Source organism: Taudactylus pleione, unplaced genomic scaffold (assembly GCF_031769625.1).
Source record: "Taudactylus pleione unplaced genomic scaffold, aTauple2 ptg000612l, whole genome shotgun sequence".
Classification (NCBI taxonomy): Eukaryota; Metazoa; Chordata; class Amphibia; order Anura; family Myobatrachidae; genus Taudactylus; species Taudactylus pleione.
Window position 1 is genome coordinate 2,362,721 of NW_028285014.1, and position 11,369 is coordinate 2,374,089.

An 11,369-nucleotide genomic window follows, 5' to 3' on the forward strand; every position below is an offset into this window, starting at 1 on the left:
ATATTTTCATACTCTTTGGTTATGTTTTACACTCAAAATGACCGACATTGAGAAGTATGCTCAGGACATCCACAGACTTTCAATCTTTCCTCTCCCAGACATTGATATCTTGATCCCATTTATTTCTCAGCAATATGAAGCACAATGATTGAATGAATTAAAGGGCATAGAAATTTTTAAAGACCTAAGAATTGATCGATTTTCCCATCTGCATTCCAATCAAGATCAAATTACATTAGAGTTAAATTAATTAAATTATTCTTAAATGATAAAGACACTATGATTAGTTTTAAAATTCTAAAGTTCAGTTCATATAGAAATTGGCTATTGAAATAATGTATTACATAGAAACAGAATTTGATGGCAGATAAGAACCACTTGGCCCATGTAGTCTGCTCCTTTTCATGTATCCTTTAGGCAACTTCAACCATATTTGCTCCTTACATTTCTCTTAAGGATATTCTTATGCCTATCCGAAGCGTGTTTAAATTGTTTCACCGTTTAGCTTCAACAACATTGGATGGGAGGCTTTTCTATTTATCAACTACCCTTTCTGTGAAGTAATTTTTCTTCAAATTTCCTCTAAGTCTACCTCCCTCCAGTTTCAGTGCATGTCCTCATGTTCTTGTACTTCTCTTCCTTTGAAGAATAAGTATTGTTTGCACAACATTCTTTTAGTATTCAGTAATCTAAACATAAAACACAAGAATAATTGGCATCGAAAGTATTTTAAGGCTCTTAGACTTTACATATAACATGATATACTATTTACTTCTAAGACAAACTAATCTGTTCTGCTAGGATGAAGACGTTAGTAAAGGGTGGCAACAGTAATTTTGAAGGATAACACTTTAGCTTGAGCCATTTTTCCTAAATAATGTTATTTAAGAAACAGCTTTTAGAGGAAATGCATTAATCTAAGATCTTGATTTAATGACCCCATTTTCAACAAGGCCAAATTATTTGTCAAAAACACAATCAAAAATATAAATAGTAAAATGATAAACCCTAACAGGAAGCAGGTTTGGACATACTGATGTGCATGTCAGGATGGCCGAGCGGTCTAAGACACCAGACTCAAGATTCTACTCTTCCAATTAATGGGAATTCTGGTCTCTGTAAAGAGGCGTAGGTTCAAATCCCACTTCTGACAATATATTCATGCTCTTTGGTTATGTTTTACACTCAAAATGACCGACATTGAGAAGTATGCTCAGGACATCCACAGTCTTTCAATCTTTCCTCTCCCAGACATTGATATCTTGATCCCATTTATTTCTAAGCAATATGAAGCACAATGATTGAATGAATTAAAGGGCATAGAAACTTTTAAAGACCTAAGAATTGATCGATTTTCCCATCTACATTCCAATAAAGATCAAATTACATTAGACTTAAATTAATTTAATTATTCTTAAATGATAAAGACACTATGATTAGTTTTAAAATTCTAAAGTTCAGATCATGTAGAAATTGGCGGTTGAAATAATGTTTTACATAGAAACAGAATTTGATGGCAGATAAGAACCACTTGGCCCACGTAGTCTGCTCCTTTTCATGTATCCTTTAGGAAACTTCAATCCTATTTGCTCCTTACATTTCTCTTAAGGATATTCTTATGCCTATCCCAAGCGTGTTTAAATTGTTTCACCATTTAGCTTCAACAACATCGGATGGGAGGCTTTTCTATTTATCAACTACCCTTTCTGTGAAGTAATTTTTCTTCAAATTTTCTCTAAGTCTACCTCCCTCCAGTTTCAGTGCATGTCCTCGTGTTCTTGTACATCTCTTCCTTTGAAGAATAAGTATTGTTTGCACAACATTCTTTTAGTATTCAGTAATCTAAACATAAAACAAAAGAATAATTGGCATCGAAAGTATTTTAAGGCTCTTAGACTTTACATATAACATGATATACAATTTACTTCTAAGACAAACTAATCTGTTCTGCTAGGATGAAGACCTTAGTAAAGGGTGGCAACAGTAATTTTGAAGGATAACACTTTAGCTTGAGCCATTTTTCCTTAGTAATGTTATTTAAGAAACAGCTTTTAGAGGAAATGCATTAATCTAAGATCTTGATTTAATGACCCCTTTTTCAACAAGTCCAAATTATTTGTCAAAATCACAATCAAAAATATAAATAGTAAAATGAAAAACCCTAACAGGAAGAAGGTTCGGATATACTGATGTGCTTGTCAGGATGGCCGAGTGGTCTAAGGCGCCAGACTCAAGATTCTACTCTTCCAGTTAATGGGAATTCTGGTCTCTGTAAAGAGGCGTGGGCTCAAATCCCACTTCTGACAATATTTTCTTACTCTTTGGTTATGTTTTACACTCAAAATGACCGACATTGAGAAGTATGCTCAGGACATCCACAGACTTTCAATCTTTCCTCTCCCAGACATTGATATCTTGATCCCATTTATTTCTAAGCAATATGAAGCACAATGATTGAATGAATTAAAGGGCATAGAAACTTTTAAAGACCTAAGAATTGATCGATTTTCCCATCTGCATTCCAATCAAGATCAAATTACATTAGAGTTAAATTAATTAAATTATTCTTAAATGATAAAGACACTATGATTAGTTTTAAAATTCTAAAGTTCAGTTCATATAGAAATTGGCTATTGAAATAATGTATTACATAGAAACAGAATTTGATGGCAGATAAGAACCACTTGGCCCATGTAGTCTGCTCCTTTTCATGTATCCTTTAGGCAACTTCAACCATATTTGCTCCTTACATTTCTCTTAAGGATATTCTTATGCCTATCCGAAGCGTGTTTAAATTGTTTCACCGTTTAGCTTCAACAACATTGGATGGGAGGCTTTTCTATTTATCAACTACCCTTTCTGTGAAGTAATTTTTCTTCAAATTTCCTCTAAGTCTACCTCCCTCCAGTTTCAGTGCATGTCCTCATGTTCTTGTACTTCTCTTCCTTTGAAGAATAAGTATTGTTTGCACAACATTCTTTTAGTATTCAGTAATCTAAACATAAAACACAAGAATAATTGGCATCAAAAGTATTTTAAGGCTCTTAGACTTTACATATAACATGATATACTATTTACTTCTAAGACAAACTAATCTGTTCTGCTAGGATGAAGACCTTAGTAAAGGGTGGCAACAGTAATTTTGAAGGATAACACTTTAGCTTGAGCCATTTTTCCTAAATAATGTTATTTAAGAAACAGCTTTTAGAGGAAATGCATTAATCTAAGATCTTGATTTAATGACCCCATTTTCAACAAGGCCAAATTATTTGTCAAAAACACAATCAAAAATATAAATAGTAAAATGATAAACCCTAACAGGAAGCAGGTTTGGACATACTGATGTGCATGTCAGGATGGCCGAGCGGTCTAAGACACCAGACTCAAGATTCTACTCTTCCAGTTAATGGGAATTCTGGTATCTGTAAAGAGGCATAGGTTCAAATCCCACTTCTGACAATATATTCATGCTCTTTGGTTATGTTTTACACTCAAAATGACCGACATTGAGAAGTATGCTCAGGACATCCACAGTCTTTCAATCTTTCCTCTCCAAGACATTGATATCTTGATCCCATTTATTTCTCAGCAATATGAAGCACAATGATTGAATGAATTAAAGGGCATAGAAACTTTTAAAGACCTAAGAATTGAGCGATTTTCCCATCTACATTCCAATCAAGATCAAATTACATTAGAGTTAAATTAATTAAATTATTCTTAAATGATAAAGACACTATGATTAGTTTTAAAATTCTAAAGTTCAGTTCATATAGAAATTGGCTATTGAAATAATGTATTACATAGAAACAGAATTTGATGGCAGATAAGAACCACTTGGCCCATGTAGTCTGCTCCTTTTCATGTATCCTTTAGGCAACTTCAACCTTATTTGCTCCTTACATTTCTCTTAAGGATATTCTTATGCCTATCCGAAGCGTGTTTAAATTGTTTCACCATTTAGCTTCAACAACATCGGATGGGAGGCTTTTCTTTTTATCAACTACCCTTTCTGTGAAGTAATTTTTCTTCAAATTTCCTCTAAGTCTACCTCCCTCCAGTTTCAGTGCATGTCCTCGTGTTCTTGTACATCTCTTCCTTTGAAGAATAAGTATTGCTTGCACAACATTCTTTTAGTATTCAGTAATCTAAACATAAAACACAAGAATAATTGGCATCGAAAGTATTTTAAGGCTCTTAGACTTTACATATAACGTGATATACAATTTACTTCTAAGACAAACTAATCTGTTCTGCTAGGATGAAGACCTTAGTAAAGGGTGGCAATAGTAATTTTGAAGGATAACACTTTAGCTTGAGCTTTTTTCCTAAATAATGTTATTTAAGAAACAGCTTTAAGAGGAAATGCATTAATCAAAGATCTTGATTTAATGACCCCTTTTTCAACAAGTCGAAATTATTTGTCAAAATCACAATCAAAAATATAAATAGTAAAATGATAAACCCTAACAGGAAGCAGGTTTGGAAATACTGATGTGCTTGTCAGGATGGCCGAGCGGTCTGAGGCGCCAGACTCAAGGTTCTACTTTTTCAGTTAATGGTGATTCTGGTCTCTGTAAAGAGGTATAGGTTCAAATCCCACTTCTGACAATATATTCATGCTCTTTGGTTATGTTTTACACTCAAAATGACCGACATTGAGAAGTATGCTCAGGACATCCACAGTCTTTCAATCTTTCCTCTCCCAGACATTGATATCTTGATCCCATTTATTTCTAAGCAATATGAAGCACAATGATTGAATGAATTAAAGGGCATAGAAACTTTTAAAGACCTAAGAATTGATCGATTTTCCCATCTACATTTTAATCAAGATCAAATTACATTAGAGTTAAATTAATTAAATTATTCTTAAATGATAAAGACACTATGATTAGTTTTAAAATTCTAAAGTTCAGTTCATGTAGAAATTGGCTATTGAAATAATGTATTACATAGAAACAGAATTTGATGGCAGATAAGAACCACTTGGCCCATGTAGTCTGCTCCTTTTCATGTATCCTTTAGGCAACTTCAACCCTATTTGCTCCTTACATTTCTCTTAAGGATATTCTTATGCCTATCCGAAGCGTGTTTAAATTGTTTCACCATTTAGCTTCAACAACATCGGATGGGAGGCTTTTCTTTTTATCAACTACCCTTTCTGTGAAGTAATTTTTCTTCAAATTTCCTCTAAGTCTACCTCCCTCCAGTTTCAGTGCATGTCCTCGTGTTCTTGTACATCTCTTCCTTTGAAGAATAAGTATTGTTTGCACAACATTCTTTTAGTATTCAGTAATCTAAACATAAAACACAAGAATAATTGGCATCGAAAGTATTTTAAGGCTCTTAGACTTTACTTATAACGTGATATACAATTTACTTCTAAGACAAACTAATCTGTTCTGCTAGGATGAAGACCTTAGTAAAGGGTGGCAACAGTAATTTTGAAGGATAACACTTTAGCTTGAGCCATTTTTCCTAAATTATGTTATTTAAGAAACAGCTTTTAGAGGAAATGCATTAATCTAAGATCTTGATTTAATGACCCCTTTTTCAACAAGTCCAAATTATTTGTCAAAATCACAATCAAAAATATAAATAGTAAAATGAAAAACCCTAACAGGAAGAAGGTTCGGATATACTGATGTGCTTGTCAGGATGGCCGAGTGGTCTAAGGCGCCAGACTCAAGATTCTACTCTTCCAGTTAATGGGAATTCTGGTCTCTGTAAAGAGGCGTGGGCTCAAATCCCACTTCTGACAATATTTTCTTACTCTTTGGTTATGTTTTACACTCAAAATGACCGACATTGAGAAGTATGCTCAGGACATCCACAGACTTTCAATCTTTCCTCTCCCAGACATTGATATCTTGATCCCATTTATTTCTCAGCAATATGAAGCACAATGATTGAATGAATTAAAGGGCATAGAAACTTTTAAAGACCTAAGAATTGATCGATTTTCCCATCTGCATTCCAATCAAGATCAAATTACATTAGAGTTAAATTAATTAAATTATTCTTAAATGATAAAGACACTATGATTAGTTTTAAAATTCTAAAGTTCAGTTCATATAGAAATTGGCTATTGAAATAATGTATTACATAGAAACTGAATTTGATGGCAGATAAGAACCACTTGGCCCATGTAGTCTGCTCCTTTTCATGTATCCTTTAGGCAACTTCAACCATATTTGCTCCTTACATTTCTCTTAAGGATATTCTTATGCCTATCCGAAGCGTGTTTAAATTGTTTCACCGTTTAGCTTCAACAACATTGGATGGGAGGCTTTTCTTTTTATCAACTACCCTTTCTGTGAAGTAATTTTTCTTCAAATTTCCTCTAAGTCTACCTCCCTCCAGTTTCAGTGCATGTCCTCGTGTTCTTGTACATCTCTTCCTTTGAAGAATAAGTATTGTTTGCACAACATTCTTTTAGTATTCAGTAATCTAAACATAAAACACAAGAATAATTGGCATCGAAAGTATTTTAAGGCTCTTAGACTTTACTTATAACGTGATATACAATTTACTTCTAAGACAAACTAATCTGTTCTGCTAGGATGAAGACCTTAGTAAAGGGTGGCAACAGTAATTTTGAAGGATAACACTTTAGCTTGAGCCATTTTTCCTAAATAATGTTATTTAAGAAACAGCTTTTAGAGGAAATGCATTAATCTAAGATCTTGATTTAATGACCCCTTTTTCAACAAGGCCAAATTATTTGTCAAAATCACAATCAAAAATATAAATAGTAAAATGATAAACCCTAACAGGAAGCAGGTTTGGACATACTGATGTGCTTGTCAGGATGGCCGAGCGGTCTAAGACACCAGACTCAAGATTCTACTCTTCCAGTTAATGGGAATTCTGGTCTCTGTAAAGAGGCGTAGGTTCAAATCTCACTTCTGACAATATATTTTTGCTCTTTGGTTATGTTTTACACTCAAAATGACTGACATTGAGAAGTATGCTCAGGACATCCACAGTCTTTCAATCTTTCCTCTCCCAGACATTGATATCTTGATCCCATTTATTTCTCAGCAATATGAAGCACAATGATTGAATGAATTAAAGGGCATAGAAACTTTTAAAGACCTAAGAATTGATCGATTTTCCCATCTGCATTCCAATCAAGATCAAATTACATTAGAGTTAAATTAATTAAATTATTCTTAAATGATAAAGACACTATGATTAGTTTTAAAATTCTAAAGTTCAGTTCATATAGAAATTGGCTATTGAAATAATGTATTACATAGAAACAGAATTTGATGGCAGATAAGAACCACTTGGCCCATGTAGTCTGCTCCTTTTCATGTATCCTTTAGGCAACTTCAACCATATTTGCTCCTTACATTTCTCTTAAGGATATTCTTATGCCTATCCGAAGCGTGTTTAAATTGTTTCACCGTTTAGCTTCAACAACATTGGATCGGAGGCTTTTCTATTTATCAACTACCCTTTCTGTGAAGTAATTTTTCTTCAAATTTCCTCTAAGTCTACCTCCCTCCAGTTTCAGTGCATGTCCTCATGTTCTTGTACTTCTCTTCCTTTGAAGAATAAGTATTGTTTGCACAACATTCTTTTAGTATTCAGTAATCTAAACATAAAACACAAGAATAATTGGCATCGAAAGTATTTTAAGGCTCTTAGACTTTACATATAACATGATATACTATTTACTTCTAAGACAAACTAATCTGTTCTGCTAGGATGATGACCTTAGTAAAGGGTGGCAACAGTAATTTTGAAGGATAACACTTTAGCTTGAGCCATTTTTCCTAAATAATGTTATTTAAGAAACAGCTTTTAGAGGAAATGCATTAATCTAAGATCTTGATTTAATGACCCCATTTTCAACAAGGCCAAATTATTTGTCAAAAACACAATCAAAAATATAAATAGTAAAATGATAAACCCTAACAGGAAGCAGGTTTGGACATACTGATGTGCATGTCAGGATGGCCGAGCGGTCTAAAACACCAGACTCAAGATTCTACTCTTCCAGTTAATGGGAATTCTGGTCTCTGTAAAGAGGCGTAGGTTCAAATCCCACTTCTGACAATATATTCATGCTCTTTGGTTATGTTTTACACTCAAAATGACCGACATTGAGAAGTATGCTCAGGACATCCACAGTCTTTCAATCTTTCCTCTCCCAGACATTGATATCTTGATCCCATTTATTTCTAAGCAATATGAAGCACAATGATTGAATGAATTAAAGGGCATAGAAACTTTTAAAGACCTAAGAATTGATCGATTTTCCCATCTACATTCCAATCAAGATCAAATTACATTAGAGTTAAATTAATTAAATTATTCTTAAATGATAAAGACACTATGCTTAGTTTTAAAATTCTAAAGTTCAGTTCATGTAGAAATTGGCTATTGAAATAATGTATTACATAGAAACAGAATTTGATGGCAGATAGGAACCACTTGGCCCATGTAGTCTGCTCCTTTTCATGTATCCTTTAGGCAACTTCAACCCTATTTGCTCCTTACATTTCTCTTAAGGATATTCTTATGCCTATCCGAAGCGTGTTTAAATTGTTTCACCATTTAGCTTCAACAACATCGGATGGGAGGCTTTTCTTTTTATCAACTACCCTTTCTGTGAAGTAATTTTTCTTCAAATTTCCTCTAAGTCTACCTCCCTCCAGTTTCAGTGCATGTCCTCGTGTTCTTGTACATCTCTTCCTTTGAAGAATAAGTATTGTTTGCACAACATTCTTTTAGTATTCAGTAATCTAAACATAAAACACAAGAATAATTGGCATCGAAAGTATTTTAAGGCTCTTAGACTTTACTTATAACGTGATATACAATTTACTTCTAAGACAAACTAATCTGTTCTGCTAGGATGAAGACCTTAGTAAAGGGTGGCAACAGTAATTTTGAAGGATAACACTTTAGCTTGAGCCATTTTTCCTAAATAATGTTATTTAAGAAACAGCTTTTAGAGGAAATGCATTAATCTAAGATCTTGATTTAATGACCCCTTTTTCAACAAGGCCAAATTATTTGTCAAAATCACAATCAAAAATATAAATAGTAAAATGATAAACCCTAACAGGAAGCAGGTTTGGACATACTGATGTGCTTGTCAGGATGGCCGAGCGGTCTAAGACACCAGACTCAAGATTCTACTCTTCCAGTTAATGGGAATTCTGGTCTCTGTAAAGAGGCGTAGGTTCAAATCTCACTTCTGACAATATATTTTTGCTCTTTGGTTATGTTTTACACTCAAAATGACTGACATTGAGAAATATGCTCAGGACATCCACAGTCTTTCAATCTTTCCTCTCCCAGACATTGATATCTTGATCCCATTTATTTCTAAGCAATATGAAGCACAATGATTGAATGAATTAAAGGACATAGAATCTTTTAAAGACCTAAGAATTGATCGATTTTCCCATCTACATTCCAATCAAGATCAAATTACATTAGAGTTAAATTAATTAAATTATTCTTAAATGATAAAGACACTATGATTAGTTTTAAAATTCTAAAGTTCAGTTCATGTAGAAATTGGAGATTGAAATAATGTATTACATAGAAACAGAATTTGATGGCAGATAAGAACCACTTGGCCCATGTAGTCTGCTCCTTTTCATGTATCCTTTAGGCAACTTCAACCCTATTTGCTCCTTACATTTCTCTTAAGGATATTCTTATGCCTATCCGAAGCGTGTTTAAATTGTTTCACCATTTAGCTTCAACAACATCGGATGGGAGGCTTTTCTTTTTATCAACTACCCTTTCTGTGAAGTAATTTTTCTTCAAATTTCCTCTAAGTCTACCTCCCTCCAGTTTCAGTGCATGTCCTCGTGTTCTTGTACATCTCTTCCTTTGAAGAATAAGTATTGTTTGCACAACATTCTTTTAGTATTCAGTAATCTAAACATAAAACACAAGAATAATTGGCATCGAAAGTATTTTAAGGCTCTTAGACTTTACTTATAACGTGATATACAATTTACTTCTAAGACAAACTAATCTGTTCTGCTAGGATGAAGACCTTAGTAAAGGGTGGCAACAGTAATTTTGAAGGATAACACTTTAGCTTGAGCCATTTTTCCTAAATTATGTTATTTAAGAAACAGCTTTTAGAGGAAATGCATTAATCTAAGATCTTGATTTAATGACCCCTTTTTCAACAAGTCCAAATTATTTGTCAAAATCACAATCAAAAATATAAATAGTAAAATGAAAAACCCTAACAGGAAGAAGGTTCGGATATACTGATGTGCTTGTCAGGATGGCCGAGTGGTCTAAGGCGCCAGACTCAAGATTCTACTCTTCCAGTTAATGGGAATTCTGGTCTCTGTAAAGAGGCGTGGGCTCAAATCCCACTTCTGACAATATTTTCTTACTCTTTGGTTATGTTTTACACTCAAAATGACCGACATTGAGAAGTATGCTCAGGACATCCACAGACTTTCAATCTTTCCTCTCCCAGACATTGATATCTTGATCCCATTTATTTCTCAGCAATATGAAGCACAATGATTGAATGAATTAAAGGGCACAGAAACTTTTAAAGACCTAAGAATTGATCGATTTTCCCATCTGCATTCCAATCAAGATCAAATTACATTAGAGTTAAATTAATTAAATTATTCTTAAATGATAAAGACACTATGATTAGTTTTAAAATTCTAAAGTTCAGTTCATATAGAAATTGGCTATTGAAATAATGTATTACATAGAAACTGAATTTGATGGCAGATAAGAACCACTTGGCCCATGTAGTCTGCTCCTTTTCATGTATCCTTTAGGCAACTTCAACCATATTTGCTCCTTACATTTCTCTTAAGGATATTCTTATGCCTATCCGAAGCGTGTTTAAATTGTTTCACCGTTTAGCTTCAACAACATTGGATGGGAGGCTTTTCTATTTATCAACTACCCTTTCTGTGAAGTAATTTTTCTTCAAATTTCCTCTAAGTCTACCTCCCTCCAGTTTCAGTGCATGTCCTCATGTTCTTGTACTTCTCTTCCTTTGAAGAATAAGTATTGTTTGCACAACATTCTTTTAGTATTCAGTAATCTAAACATAAAACACAAGAATAATTGGCATCGAAAGTATTTTGAGGCTCTTAGACTTTACATATAACATGATATACTATTTACTTCTAAGACAAACTAATCTGTTCTGCTAGGATGAAGACCTTAGTAAAGGGTGGCAACAGTAATTTTGAAGGATAACACTTTAGCTTGAGCCATTTTTCCTAAATAATGTTATTTAAGAAACAGCTTTTAGAGGAAATGCATTAATCTAAGATCTTGATTTAATGACCCCATTTTCAACAAGGCCAAATTATTTGTCAAAAACACAATCAAAAATATAAATA

At 33.5% G+C, this 11,369-nt stretch overlaps 3 non-coding genes across 3 annotated transcripts; all 3 read left to right on the forward strand.

Annotated features, from left to right (window-relative positions):
* Positions 1-2,197: 2,197 nt before the first annotated feature.
* TRNAL-CAA (transfer RNA leucine (anticodon CAA)) lies at positions 2,198-2,306 on the forward strand. Its single transcript has 2 exons — positions 2,198-2,235; positions 2,261-2,306. It is a non-coding gene; the product is annotated as a tRNA-Leu (tRNA).
* Positions 2,307-5,655: 3,349 nt separating this feature from the next.
* On the forward strand, positions 5,656-5,764 carry TRNAL-CAA (transfer RNA leucine (anticodon CAA)). Its single transcript has 2 exons — positions 5,656-5,693; positions 5,719-5,764. It is a non-coding gene; the product is annotated as a tRNA-Leu (tRNA).
* A 4,503-nt stretch (positions 5,765-10,267) lies between these two features.
* TRNAL-CAA (transfer RNA leucine (anticodon CAA)) lies at positions 10,268-10,376 on the forward strand. Its single transcript has 2 exons — positions 10,268-10,305; positions 10,331-10,376. It is a non-coding gene; the product is annotated as a tRNA-Leu (tRNA).
* Positions 10,377-11,369: the final 993 nt, after the last annotated feature.